Genomic DNA, 14,893 nt, shown 5'->3' on the forward strand with positions numbered 1-14,893 from the left:
TAGGGAAAATAGCTCCTAATTTTTTGCTTTAATTTCTTTATTGTTTGTGATAAGTTCACCTTTTTTGATGGTGGCGATTTGGTTTTTTTTCTTTCTTTTTTCCTAATCAAACTTACCAAAGGTTTATGTGTCTTTTTTACTTTTTTCATAAAACCAACTCTTAGTTTTATTTATAAGTTCAATAGTTTTCATACTTTGAATTTATTATGCTCTCCTTTTTGTTTCAGAATTTCTAATTTGGTATTTAATTGTGGGGTTAATTTGTTTTTTCTAGCATTTTTATTTGCATGCCCATTTCATTGATTTCCTTTTTCTCTATTTTATTCATGTAGCTATTTAGAGATATAAAATTCCACCCTATGATCTGCTTTGACTGCATCACTTAGGTTTTGGCATCTTGTCTCATTTTTATCATTATCTTGAATGAAATTATGGATTGTTTCTGTGATGTTTAATTTGACCCAACCATTTTTTAGAAGTAAATTATTTAATGTCAATTTGTTTTTAGTCTATCTTTCCCTGCCTCTTTATTGAATACAATTTTTATTGCACCATGGTCTGAAAAGGAAACATAATATTTCTGCTTGTCTGCATTTGATTGTAAGGTTTGTCTGCCCAGATACCTAGTCAATTTTTCTGTGAGTGCCATGTACAGCAAAGAAAAAAAGCATATTTATTTCTGTCTTTATTAATTTTTTTCCAGAGATCTATCATATGTAGGTTTTCTAAGATGCTATTAAATCCCCTAGTTTCTTTCTTGTTTATTTTGTGTTTAGATTTGTCTGATTCTGAAACAGGAAGGGTTAAGAACCTCCACTAATATAGGGTTACATAAATTTATATGCCCAACTGAATGATTAAGTTATTCCTTTTTAGAGTCAAAATTGGTGAGATCAAGCTTCAGACCATACTCCTGCCCCTACCTTTTCCCTTTAGATTGTAATAGGTCTTTTGCATCTTTTCATGTGAACAAATTGTCCCATTATCCATCTTCTTTTCTCTTTTTTTCCAGTACAGACCTTTTTTTTACCTCTTCATGTCTTTTTCTTTTATGTCATCATATCAAAGTCCATTTCTAACCATAACCTCAGTCCATGTGATGCCCCCTTCTGTCTGCTACCGTGACAGATACATTCTCAAGAATTACAGGTATTATTTTCCCACCTAGGGATATAAACAGTTTAAACTTTAAATAATTTGTATTTTCCACTTGTTTAACTTTCTAAACTTCTCTTGAGTCTTGTGTTTCTAGATGAAATTTTCTCTTTCTGTTTTTTTCATAGAAATGATTGAAATTATCTTGCTTTATTGAAATCCATTGTCTCTTCTAAAAGATGATGCTGAATCTCTCTGGGTAGTGAGTTTTGGGTTGTAACCCTATGTCTTTGCCTTCCAGAATATGGTATTCCAAGACTTCTGATCTTTTATAATAGAGGCTACCAGATCCTGAGCTGTTATGGGCCAGAACTCTGTACTTAAAACAAGGATTCTTACAAGGTGTTAAGTCAATGGAATTATAATTCATGCCTATGATGTAATTAAAATAGAACATATAAAGCTGGAACAAACTCAGCCAAAATCAGAGCCAGAGAATATAAGCAGACTGGAAGCAGGAGCTCAAGCTCTTTGAGCCAAGGAGAGTCAGATTTATTCATCCCATCTCACACCACCATGGTGGCAGGATTCTCCTCCTTTTTTTCTCCACTGAAACCAAGACTCCAGAAGGCCTCCAAGAAAGCTAGCTGAGCCCCAGGAAAGGAGACAAGATTGTGAAGGAGATAAAAAAGAATTTGGACTTTAACACCTGGCTGTTCTCTGGTGATTACTCTGCTGAAACAAAGGCTGCTCTCAAGACCTCCAGAAAACCAATGAGAACATTACATTGGGTAACCCTGACTGTTGCTCCTTGATATTTGAATTGTTTTTTATCTGGCAGCTTAAAGTATTCTTTCCTTAAAATTGTAGTTATGGAGTTTCACAACAATGCTCCTTGGAATTTTCCTTGTGTCATTTTCTTCTGAAGGTGATCAAAGTATTCTTTCAATTAGTATTTATCCCTCTATTTCTACAATACTGGGCAATATTTATTCATGATCTTTTGTAGAATGATATCCAGGTTCATTGCATTCAGGTAGGACAATAATATTTACATTGTTTCTTCTGGATCTATTTTCCAGCTCAGCTATTTTCCCAATGAGTTATTACACATTTTCTTGCATTTTTTCATTCTTTTTAGTTTGACTGATTTTTACTGTCTCACAGAGTCGTTAGCTTCCATTTGCTATTCTAGTTTTTAAAGTATGATTTTCTTCAGTTAGCTTTTGTATCTCCTTTTTCATTTCCTTGAATCTCCTTTTATAATAGTTGTTTTCTTCTGACAATTTCCCCCTGTCTATTCCAAACTATCGACTTTCTCTTGCATATCTCATTTCCTTTTTCATTTTTTTCTTTTACCTTTCTTATTTGCCTTTTAAAGTCTTTTACAAGCACTTTTAAGAAGTCTCTTTGGCTTGAAAGCAATTCATATCATTCTTTGAGATTTCTTCTGTGGAGATTTTATTGTCTGAGTTATTTTAGTCTGCCCTGTCACTATAGTAGCTTTCTATGGTCAAGATTCTTTATCGTTTCTTACTCATTTTCTTTTGTTTCCTTTTGGTATTTCCTCTTTTTTTTCCTTTTATGGTTGAGCTCTGCTCCTGGGGTAAAGATGATGATGTCCCAAGCTTCTTGTGAAGCTCTGAGTTTTGGCTTTGACTATAGGAGCCCTTTGTGTTTGTAGGAGCAACTTTGTCTGATTTTGTCATAAAACAGCTCTGTGTCCCAAAGTTTGCCTTCTGAGTTGGGATTGGAAGGTGCCCCACTGATTTGCTCCTCTGCTGAGTCAGGACTGAGAGTCCTTAGTTGCTGATTTGCTGTGATTAAAACCCTCTCACCAGCTTTCCCAGAATCTATCTGAACTGGCTGAACACCCTTTGCACCACAGTGAGACTAACCCTTCTTGAACTTCTTTTTTTTTCAGTATATTTTGAACTAGAAAGTGATTTTCATGCTTTCATTCCAACAGACTCAGTTCAAGGCATGGTTTTATGTGCTTATCGAGGGAAACTGGGAAGTGATTTCTACCTAATTTTGATCTTTCCATTTCTTTTACCACACACAAAAAAATCTTCAAAACTCTATCTCCCCAAATCCTTTAGACTTAAATAGTATTCACTTTCTTGTACTTTTCTATTTTTATCTCAATAATATTTTGGATTATTCTGATTTCTATTTCATAACTAATAATTCATATTCCTATGCTATCCTTATTTATGCTTTTTATATTCTTCCCTATTACATATTGGAGTGTAATATTTGAGCTTCTTTCTCTATTCTATTGCTTTGTTACTGGAATTGTATATTTCACCCCATCTTTCTTTCCTTTTATGTATCTCTATCTCCATAACTTTTTTCTATATTTTTTTTGTTTCTGCCTCTATCACCTACCTCTGTTATCTATTAATCAATCAATCTATAATATGTCTACATTATATGTTTTGTTTTGTGGGATCTTTTGTGGTTCCTTATACCTAGAAATGAGAATTTACAAAGCAAACAGAATCTAGAATGGCAGCTAATCTATCTTGTGATTCTTAAGGCCTGGTCCTAATCTATGTCCATTTTATAATCACTCATTTCTCCTAAGGTCAGTATTTCTTCTCTTCAATTTTAGAAACTAGATATCTGTAATCATACATATATATAATCTATACATCTATATATGTGTGATTACAGATATCTATCTATATATGTGTGTGTGCATATATGTATATATTCATGTGCATGTATATACATACACACAGCACTGTCTATATGAACACACATATGTTTGTGTGTGCATATACACATTTATGCTTATAGAGAGAGCTGGAGAGAAAGACAAAGAGAAAGAGATCCATAAAATTTTAGTATTCTTTTGGGAGGTAGAGGAAAGAAAAAGTTGAAAAAAAAAAGAATAAAGTAAAAGTACACAGCAGAGAACAAAAGAAACCTACAAGGAAGCAAAAAAGAACAGTTCTGAACATATAATATATAGTATTTATTTTATGTATTTTCTTGAAATCAAAATATAGTTTCATAATTTGAATTTTCTCCTGAGCACATGATTTTTTTTCTTTTCTGTTTTGTATTCAACTTTTAAGTAAATAAATGAGTGGGGAGGAAGTGGATCCCAACAAAGGCCCTTATGTCTACTTTCCTGGGAGGGGGGACAGAAAGGATTAAAATTGTATAATATTCAATTCTTACTCAGTAAATATGATTTGCTATTATGTCTCCAAGATACATTGTCTCTCAGCATGTACACAAACCACTTTCTTGTGAACATTTTAAATAGTAATCTTCCCTCACTTATTTCCATCTTGTGAATCCATTGCTGTTTCACAATATATTTTAATTTATCATAGTTTTCTGAAAAATCTATAATTATATGAGGGGGATAACATGGTGGAGAGTAGACATGGCTCTGTGTGACTTCTTCCGAGCTTCCCTCAGATTAATATCATATTAAGCTTCTAAACTGGTTTTGGAGTGACAGAATCCACAAATATTTGGATTGCAACAAATTTCCAGAAGAAAATACTTAGAAACAATATTAGAAAAGGTCTGTTTTAATTGGGAAGGGGGAGAAGCTGTTGAGCCCAGACTGCAGCACAGGGAGCCCCAGACAAGGAACTGGGGTGAGGAACCAGGGAATTGCTGCATGCCTACACTAGGAAATCTACAGTGAGGCTCTTAGAATATCCTGTTCTGGTTGCAAGCCAGTAGTTCAACAGATTTGCTGTAAGAAACCCAAACCAAATACAAAAGGCAAATTGTGAGCCTCTAAACCCCAGAATGTGAGACTTGGCCATGTCTAGGCAACACCAGAAGTCAGTTAGAAATATCGGCCCCAGAGCAAATTAAAGTGGCTGTCACTTCTCTGCCATAAAAGCAGACTTCAATCCTTAAAAATGAGCAAAAAAGGGAAAAGAACTCTGACCATAGACAGCTTTTTACTGAGAGAGAGAGAGAGAGAGAGAGAGAGAGAGAGAGAGAGAGAAACAGATCTCAAACCATGTTCCTAAAAGCAAATCAGCTCCAGATGAAGCCCCAAAGAGTGATATGAGTTAATCCCCATTTCACAAGAATCTCTTGGAAGAATTCAAAATGGATCTTAAAAGAAAGTTAGAAGAAAAAGGGGGAAAGGAAATAAGATCTTTGTAAGAGGGTATGGGAAAGAAAAAATAGAAATTATATGAAGAAAACTCATTAAAATAGATATGATGAAATGGGAAAAGCATATAGCTTCCTACAAAATAAATCTGACAAAATGAAAAATGCAAATAATTCCTTACAAAGTGGATTTCATGAAATGGAAAAATAAAACACATGATTCCTTACAAAATAGTATGAAAAAGAAAACAATTCATTGAAAAACAGAGTTTTTGAAATGGAAAAAATGAAATAAAAAAAAATCACTTAAGAATTAAATTGGCCAAATATAAAAGGAGTTAATAAGGTAATTGAAGAAAATAATTCATTAAAAATTAGAATTGAAAAATGGAAATGAATGACTCAATGAGACATTAAGAATCAGTCAAACAAAACCAAAAATATGAAAAAAAAAATAGAAGAAAATGTACAATGCCTCAATAAAAAAACAATTGACCTGGAAAATAAATCTAAGAGACAATCTAAGAACTCATTGGACTTCCAACAAACTATGATAAAAAACAGAACCTAGATATCATCTTTCAGAAAATCATCAAAGAAAACTGCCCATATGTCCTAGAACCCAAAGGTAAAATAGCCATTGAAAGATCACCTCCTGAAAGAGACTCCAAAATGAAAACTCCAAGGAATACCATACCTAAATTTCAGAATTATCATATGAAAGAAAAAATACTGCAAGCAGCCAGAAAGAAACAATTCAAATATCTAGGAGACACAATCAAGATTACCTAGGACCTAGCAGTTTCCACTTAAAAGGAACAAATGGCCTGAAATCTGATATTCCAAAATACAAAGGAACTTGGATTGCAGCCAAGAATGAATCATCTAGCTAAATTGAGTATTATCTTTCCAGGAAGAAGATGGGCATTCAATGATATAGGTGAATTTAATTTATTTCTGATGTAAAGACCAGTGTTGAACAAAATATTTGATCTCTAAATGCAGAGCTCACGGGAAGCAGAAAAGCTAAAAAACAAAACAAAAAAAAAATTTTGAGAACTATATTTCTGTTGTGGGTATACTTAAAAAGTGAGGGTATAATTTGATTTTATTGTGATAAGATGAAAAAAAGAAACTAGAGGTGGAAAAGAGAAAGAGGAAAAATTGAGAAAAAATAGGGACATTGTATCTGTAGAAGAGGCAAAGAACATCTATTATAATTGAGGGAAAGAAAAAAGAGGATGAACATTGTGTGAATCTTGCTCTCATCAGATTTGTCTCAAAGGGAGAAAATAAGAAATTCTTTCACCTTACAGGGAAGTGGGAGGGGAAAGAAAAAGGGAAGGAGAAGGCTAATAGAAGGGAAAATAGAAGTAGTAAGAGAAAGGTATAAGAAAGGTAAAGGAGAAGGGCTGTTTGAAGGAGATAGTGGAGAGAAGCAAAATACTGGGCAGGAGGAAAAGTGGGAAAGGAAAGGGGGAAAAAAAACACAAATTGGGATAAATAAGATGGCAGAAAATACAGATTAGTCATTTTAACTGTGAATGTGAATGGGATGAACTCCCTCATAAAATGGGAGTGGATAGCACACTGGATTAAAAGCCAGAATCTTACTTTTTTTTTTTTTTTTTTTTTACAAGAAACATACTTAAAACAGAGTGAATTCATACAGAGTAAATTTAAAAGGCTGGAGCAGAAACTATTGTATTTCAAAAAATAAAAAAAAAAGCAGGGGTAGCAATCCTGATCTCAGATCAAGCAAAAGCAAAAGTAAAAACAAAAATAGATTTAATTAAAATAAATAAGGAAGAAACCTATGTCTTGCTAAAGGGTACTATAGATAATACAACATTATCAGTATTAAACATATATGCACAAGTGCTATAGCATCCAAATCCCTAAAGGATAAGTCAAAAGAGCTGCAAGAAGAAATAGACAGCAAAACTATACTAGTGTGGCATCTCAACATTTTCTCTCAGAACTAGATAAATCAATCAACAAAATAAATAAGAAGTTAAGGAGGCAAATAGAAATTTAGAAAAGTTATGTATGATGGATCTTTGGAGAAAAATAAATGGAGACAGAAAGGAGTATACTTTTTTTTCAGCAATTCATGGAACCTATACAAAAACTGACAATGTATTAGAACATAAAATTCTCAAAATCAAATGCAGAAAGGCAGAAATAATAAATGCATTTTTGAGACCATGATGCCATAAAAATTGCATACAATAAAAGGCCAGCGGGAAAACCAAAAATTAATTGGAAAATATATAATGTAATTCTAAAGAATGAATGGGTCAAACAACAAATCACAGACAAAATCAATAATTGCATCCAAGAGAATAACTATAATGAGATAACAATAAAATTTGTAGGATGCAGCCAAATCAATTCTTAGAGAAAATTTTATATCTTTAGATGCTTACTTGAATAAAATAGAGAAAGAAATGCATTATGATTTGGGCTAACAACTAAAAAAGGTGGAAAAAGAACAAATTAAAAAACACCAGTTAAATACCAAATTTGAAATTCTAAAAAGGGGAGATTAATAAAATTGAAAATAAGAAAACTATTGAATTAATAAATAAAACTAAATGCTGGTTTTATGGAAAAAACAATCTAGATAAACCTTTAATTAATTTGATTAGAAAAAAAGGAAGAAAACCAAATTATTAGTCTCAAAAATGAAAAAAGGGAGAATTTTCCACCAATGAAGAGGAAATTAGAGCAATAATTAGGAGTTATTTTGCCTAACTTTATCTCAACAAATTCAATAATCTAATGAAATTGAGGAATACCTATAAAATATAGATTGTCCAGATTAACAGAAGAGAGAATAATTATTTAAGTAGTTCCATTTTAGAAAAAAAATAGAACAAGCTATTAATCAACTCCCTAAGAAAAAATTTCCTGGGCCAAATGGATTTACATGTCAATTCTACCAAACATTTAAAAAAAAATATTTCCAATACTATGCAAACTATTTGAAATAATAGAGAAGAAAGGAGTTCTACCAAATTCCTTTTATGGCACAGATATGGTACTGATACCTAAAACAGTTAGGATCAAAACAGATAAAGGAAATTATGGTCCAATTTCTCTAATGAATATTCATGCACAAATAATAAATAAAATATTAGCAAAGAGCTTTCAGAAAGTCATCCCCAGGATAATACAGCATAACCAAGGGATTTTTATATCAAGAATGCAGGACTGGTTCAACATTAAGAAAACTATTAGCATAATTGACTATATCAATAAACAAACTAACAAAAATCATATGATTATTTCAATAGATTAAAAAAAAGTTTGATAAAATACAACATCCATTCCTATTAAAAATACTAGAGAGTATAGGAAATGGAATTTTCCTCAAAATGATCAGAAACATCTATTTAAAACCATTAGTATACATCATATATAATGGGGACAAATTAGAACCATTTCCAATAAGATCAGGTTGAAATAAGGTTGCCCACTATCACTATTAAAATTCAGTATTGTATTAGAAATGTTAGCTTTGGCAATAAGAGAAGAAAAAGACATTAAAGGAATTAAAAGTAGGTAATGAGGAAACAAAATTATCACTCTTTGCAGATGATATAATGGTATACTTAGAGAACCTAAGCAATCCACTAGAAAACTACTAGAAACAATTCACACTTTTAGCAAAGTTGTGGGATACCAAATAAGTCAGCATAAATTATGAAGACTGCGTATTTTAAAATCAGCCGGAGTCAGGAATTCAGGTTAGGGGGAAATTGTCAGTCTTTATTCTCAGTGAAGAAAGATCGGAGGTGGAAGGGAATCGGTGATAGCAATGTGTGCAGCTGAGTTAAGAAGCTAGCTAGACCAGCAGCCACATGACCAGCAGCTAGGAGTATGGAACCCAGGCTCAATCTTTCCCAGCTTCTCTTCCTGTCTCTCTGTCTCCTCCCACCAAAATCATCATTTCCTATACTTGCAGGACTTGCACAGAGAGTGGGCAGGGACCATTCTTTATCCAATCATGTATATTAAAAGAGCATAGTCCAATTACTATTTAGCCTCACATACTTGGGACCTCAGTGCATCAACTCAAACTTCAGTCCATTACAATAAATCATCAGCATTTTTACATATTACTAACAAAGTCCAGCAGCAAGAGATACCAAAAGAAATTCCATTTAAAATAACTCTTGATAACATAAATATTTGGGAGTATATATCTGCCAAGTCAAAGTCAGGAACCATATAAAGACAACTAGGAAATGCTTTCTATACAAATAAAGTGCGATCTCATCAATTGGAAAAATATCAGTTGCTCATAGATAGGCCAAGGGAATATAATAAAAATGACAACACTACCTAAATCAACCTACTTATTTAGTACTATACCAATCAAACTGCCAAGAAATTATTTTATAGATCTACAAAAAATAATAACAAAGTTCATCTGGAAGAAAAAAAGGTCAAGGAATTCATGGTAATGAATGAACAAAAATGCTAATGATGGTTGCCTAGCTGTGCCAGACTTAAAACTATATAATAAAGCAGTGGTCATTAAAACCATTTAGTACTGGCTAAGAAATAAAGGAGTCAATCAGTGTAAAACCTGTGTGATCCTGGGCAAGTCACTTAACCCCAATTGCCTCAGCAAAAAAAAAAAAAAAAAAAAAAAAAAAAAAAAAAAAAAAAAGAGAAAGAAAAAAAGAAAGAAAGAAAGAAAGAAAAGGAAAAAAAATAGTCAATGACTATAGCAATAAGAACTCATTATTTGACAAAAACTGTAGGAAAATTGGAAACTAATATGGCAGAAACTAGTCATTGACCCACAGCTAACAGTGTATACCAAGTTAAGGTTGAAATGTGAAATGGGTTCATGATTTAGACATAAAGAATAATATTATAAACAAATTAGAAGAACAAAGAATAATTTACCTCTCAAATTTATGAAGAACAAAAGAATTTTTGGCCATGGGGATCATTATTGAACACAAAAGAGGTAATTTTGATTATATTAAGTTAAAAAGGTTTGGTACAAATAAAACTAATGCAGATAAGATTTACATTCTTAACTCATTTCTAAAATATGTAGAGAATTTACTCAAAATTATAAGAATTCAAGCCACTATCCAATTGATAAATAGTCATAGGATATGAACAGACAATTTTCAGATGAAGAAATTGAAACCATTTCTAGTCATATTTAAAGGTGCCAAATCACTATTGATTAGAGAAATGCATATTAAGGCAATTCTAAGATACCACTACATACCTCTCAGATTGGCTAAGATGACAGGAAAAAATAATGAAAAATGCTAGAGGGGATGTGGGAAAACTTGGACAAAGATACATTGTTACTGGAATTGTGAATGGACATCTATCCATTCTGGAAGAGCAATTTGGTACTATGACCAAAGGGTTATCAAACTGTGCATACCCTTTGATCTATCAGTGTTTCTACTGGACTTTTATCCCAGAGAGATCTTAAAGGAGAGAAAAGGACCCACATGTGCAAAAATATTTGTGGCAGCCCTTTTTGTAATGGCAAGAAACTGGAAAGTGAGTGGATGCTCATTAGTTGGAGAATGGTTGAATAATTTATGGTATATGAATGCTATGCAATACTATTGTTCTTTTTTTATTATTTAATAGCCTTTTATTTACAGGTTATATGTATGGGCAACTTTACAACATTGATAATTGCCAAACATCTTGTTCCAATTTTTCCCTTCCTTTCCCCCACCACCTCCCCCAGATGGCAGGATGACCAGTAGATGTTAAATATATTGAAATATAAATTAGATACACAATAAGTATACATGACCAAACTGTTATTTTGCTGTACAAAAAGAACCGGACTCTGAAATATTGAACAATTAGCCTGTGAAGGAAATCAAAAATGTAGGTGGGCAAAACTATAGGGATTGGGAATTCAATGTAATGGTTCTTAGTCATCTCCCAGAATTCTTTCACTGGGCATAGCTAGTTCAGTTCATTACTGCTCCATTGGAACTGATTTGGTTCATCTCATTGCTGAGGATGGCCAGGTCCATCAGAATTGGTCATCATATAGTATTGTTATTGAAGTATATAATGATCTTTTGGCTCTGCTCATTTCACTCAGCATCAGTTCGTGTAAGTCTCTCCAGGCCCTTCTGAAATCGTCCTGTTGGTCATTTCTTACAGAACAATAATATTCAATAATATTCATATACCACAATTTATTCAGCCATTCTCCAATTGATGGGCATCCACTCAGTTTTTACTTTCTGGCCACTACAAAGAGGGCTGCCACAAACATTCGTGCACATACAGGATCCTTTCCCTTCTTTATGATCTCTTTGGGATATAAGCCCAGTAGTAACACTGCTGAATCAAAGGGTATGCACAGTTTGATAACTTTTTGAGCAAAGTTCCAAATTGCTCTCCAGAATGGTCGGATGTATTCACAGTTGCACCAACAATGTATTAGTGTCCCTGTTTTCCCACATCCCTTACAACATTCCACATTATCTTTCCCTGTCATTGTAGCCAGTCTGACAGGTGTGTAGTGGTATCTCAGGGTTGTCTTAATTTGCATTTCTCTGATTAATAATGACTTGGAGCATCTTTTCATATGGCTAGAAATAGTTTCAATTTCTTCATCTGAGAATTGTCTATTTATATCCTTTGACTATTTATCAGTTGGAGAATGGCTTAATTTCTTATAAATTAGAGTCAATTCTCTATATACTTTGGAAATGACGCCTTTATCAGAACCTTTTTATTATTATTATTATTATAGTAACGTTTTATTGACAGAATCCATGCCAGGGTAATTTTTTTTACAACATTACCCCTTCCACTCACTTCTGTTCCGATTTTTCCCTCCCACCCTCCACACCCTCCCCTAGATGGCAAGCAGTCCTATACATGTTAAATACATTAAAGTATATCCTAGATACAATATATGTGTGCAGATCCAAACAGTTTTCTTGTTGTACAGGGAGAATTGGATTCAGAAGTTAAAAATAACCCCGGAAGAAAAACAAAAATGCAAACAGTTTACATTCATTCCCCAGTGTTTTTTCTTTGGGTGTAGCTGCTTCTGTCCTTCATTGATCAATTGAAACTGAATTAGGTCTCTTTTTCAAAGAAATCCACTTCCATCAGATTACATCTTCATAGAGTATCATTGTTGAAGTGTATAATGATCTCTTGGTTCTGCTCATTTCACTTAGCATCAGTTCATGTAATTCTCTCCAAGCTTCTCTGCATTCATCCTGCTGGTCATTTCTTACAGAAAAATAATATTCCATAACATTCATATACTACAATTTACCAACCATTCTCCAATTGATGGGCATCCACTCAGTTTCCAGCTTCTAGCCACTACAAACAGGGCTGCCACAAACATTTTGGCACATATTGGTCCCTTTCCCTTTTTTAGTATCTCCTTGGGGTATATAAACCCAGTAGAAACACTGTTGGATCAAAGGGTATGCACAGTTTGATAACTTTTTGGCCATAACTCCAGATTGCTCTACAGAATGATTGGATTTGTTCACAGCTCCACTAACAATGTATCAGTGTCCCAGTTTTCCCACATACCCTCCAACAATCATCATTATTTTTTCCTGTCATCTTATCCAATCTGACAGGTGTGTAATGGTATCTCAGAGTTGTCTTAATTTGCATTTCTCTCATTAATAATGATTTGGAACACTCTTTTATATGAGTGGTAATAATTTTAATTTCATTGCCTGAAAATTGTCTGTTCATATCCTTTGACCATTTATCAATTGGAGAATGGCTTGGTTTTTTATAAATTAGAGTCAATTCTCTATATATTTTGGAAATGAGGCCTTTATCAGAACCTTTAACTGTGAAGATGTTTTCCCAGTTTGTTGCTTCCCTTCTAATCTTGTTTACATTAGTTTTGTTTGTACAGAAGCTTTTTAATTTGATGTAATCAAAATTTTCTATTTTGTGATCAATAATGGTCTCTAGTTCATCTTTAGTCACAAATGTTTTCCTCCTTCACAAGTCTGAGAGATAAACTATCCTATGTTCCTCCAATTTGTTTATAATCTTGCTCTTTATGTCCAAATCATGGACCCATTTTGATCTTATCTTGGTATACGGTGTTAAGTGTGGGTCCATGCCTAATTTCTGCCATACTAATTTCCAGTTATCCCAGCAGTTTTTGTCAAATAATGAATTCTTATCCCAAAAGTTAGGATCTTTGGGTTTGTCAAACACTGAATTGCTATAGTTGACTATTCTGTCTTGTGAACCTAACCTGTTCCACTGATCAACTAATCTGTTTCTTAGCCAATACCAAATGGTTTTGGTGACTGCTGCTTTATAATATAGTTTTAGATCAAGTACAGCTAGGCCATCTTCATTTGATTTTTTTTTCATTAATTCTTTTGAGCTTCTTGACCTTTTATTATTCCATATGAATTTTGTTGTTATTTTTTCTAGATCATTAAAATATTTTAGTGGAAGTCTGATTGGTATAGCACTAAATAAATAGATTAGTTTAGGGAGTATTGTCATCTTTATTATATTCGCTTGACCTATCCAGGAGCACTTAATATTTTTCCAATTGTTTAAGTCTGACTTTATTAGTGTGGAAAGTTTTTTGTAATTTTGCTCATATAATTCCTGACTTTCCTTTGGTAGATAGATTCCCAAATATTTTATGCTGTAGACAGTTATTCTGAATGGAATTTCTCTTTGTATCTCTTGTTATTGGATTTTGTTGGTGATGTATAAAAATTTACTGAGGAATTATGGGGATTTATTTTATAACCTGCAACTTTGCTAAAGTTATGGATTATTTCTAATAGTTTTTTGTAGAATCTCTAGGGTTTTCTAAGTATACCATCATATCATCTTCAAAGAGTGATAGTTTGGTTTCCTCACTGCCTATTCTGATTCCTTTAATCTCTTTCTCAACTCTTATTGCCGAGGCTAGTGTTTCTAATACAATATTGAATAACAGTGGTGACAGTGGGCAACCTTGCTTCACTCCAGATCTTACTGAGAAAGATTCCAGTTTTTCCCCATTGCATATGATGCTTCCTGATGGTTGTAAATATATGCTCCTGACTATTGTAAGAAAAAGTCCATTTATTCCTATACTTTCAAGTGTTTTTATTAGGAATGGATGTTGGATTTTATCAAATGCTTTTTCTGTATCTATTGAGGTGATCACATGGTTTTTGTTAGTTTCCTTATTGATATAGTCAATTATGCTAATAGTTTTCCTAATATTGAACTAGTCCTGCATTCCTGGTATAAATCCTACTTCATAGTGTATTATCCTAGGAATGATTTTCTGTAATCTTTTTGCTAATATTTTATTTAAGATTTTAGCATCAATATTCATTAGGGAGATTGGTCTATAATTTTCTTTCTCTGTTTTCAGCCTACCTGGTTTAGGTATCAGTACCATGTCTGAGTCGTAAAAGGAGTTTGGTAGAACTCCTTCAGTCCCTATTTTTTCAAATACTTTATATAGCATTGGGGTTAATTGTTCTTTAAATGTTTGGTAGAATTCACATGTAAATCCATCTGGTCCTGGGGATTTTTTCTTAGGGAGTTGGTTAATAGCTTGTTCTATTTCTTTTTCTAAGATGGGACTCTTTAGGATATTTACTTCTTCCTCTGTTAATCTGGGCAAGCTATATTTTGGAAGGTATTCTTCCATTTAATTTAAGTTTTC

The sequence above is a fragment of the Sarcophilus harrisii genome, chromosome 1, assembly GCF_902635505.1.
Source record: "Sarcophilus harrisii chromosome 1, mSarHar1.11, whole genome shotgun sequence".
NCBI classification, from domain to species: Eukaryota; Metazoa; Chordata; class Mammalia; order Dasyuromorphia; family Dasyuridae; genus Sarcophilus; species Sarcophilus harrisii.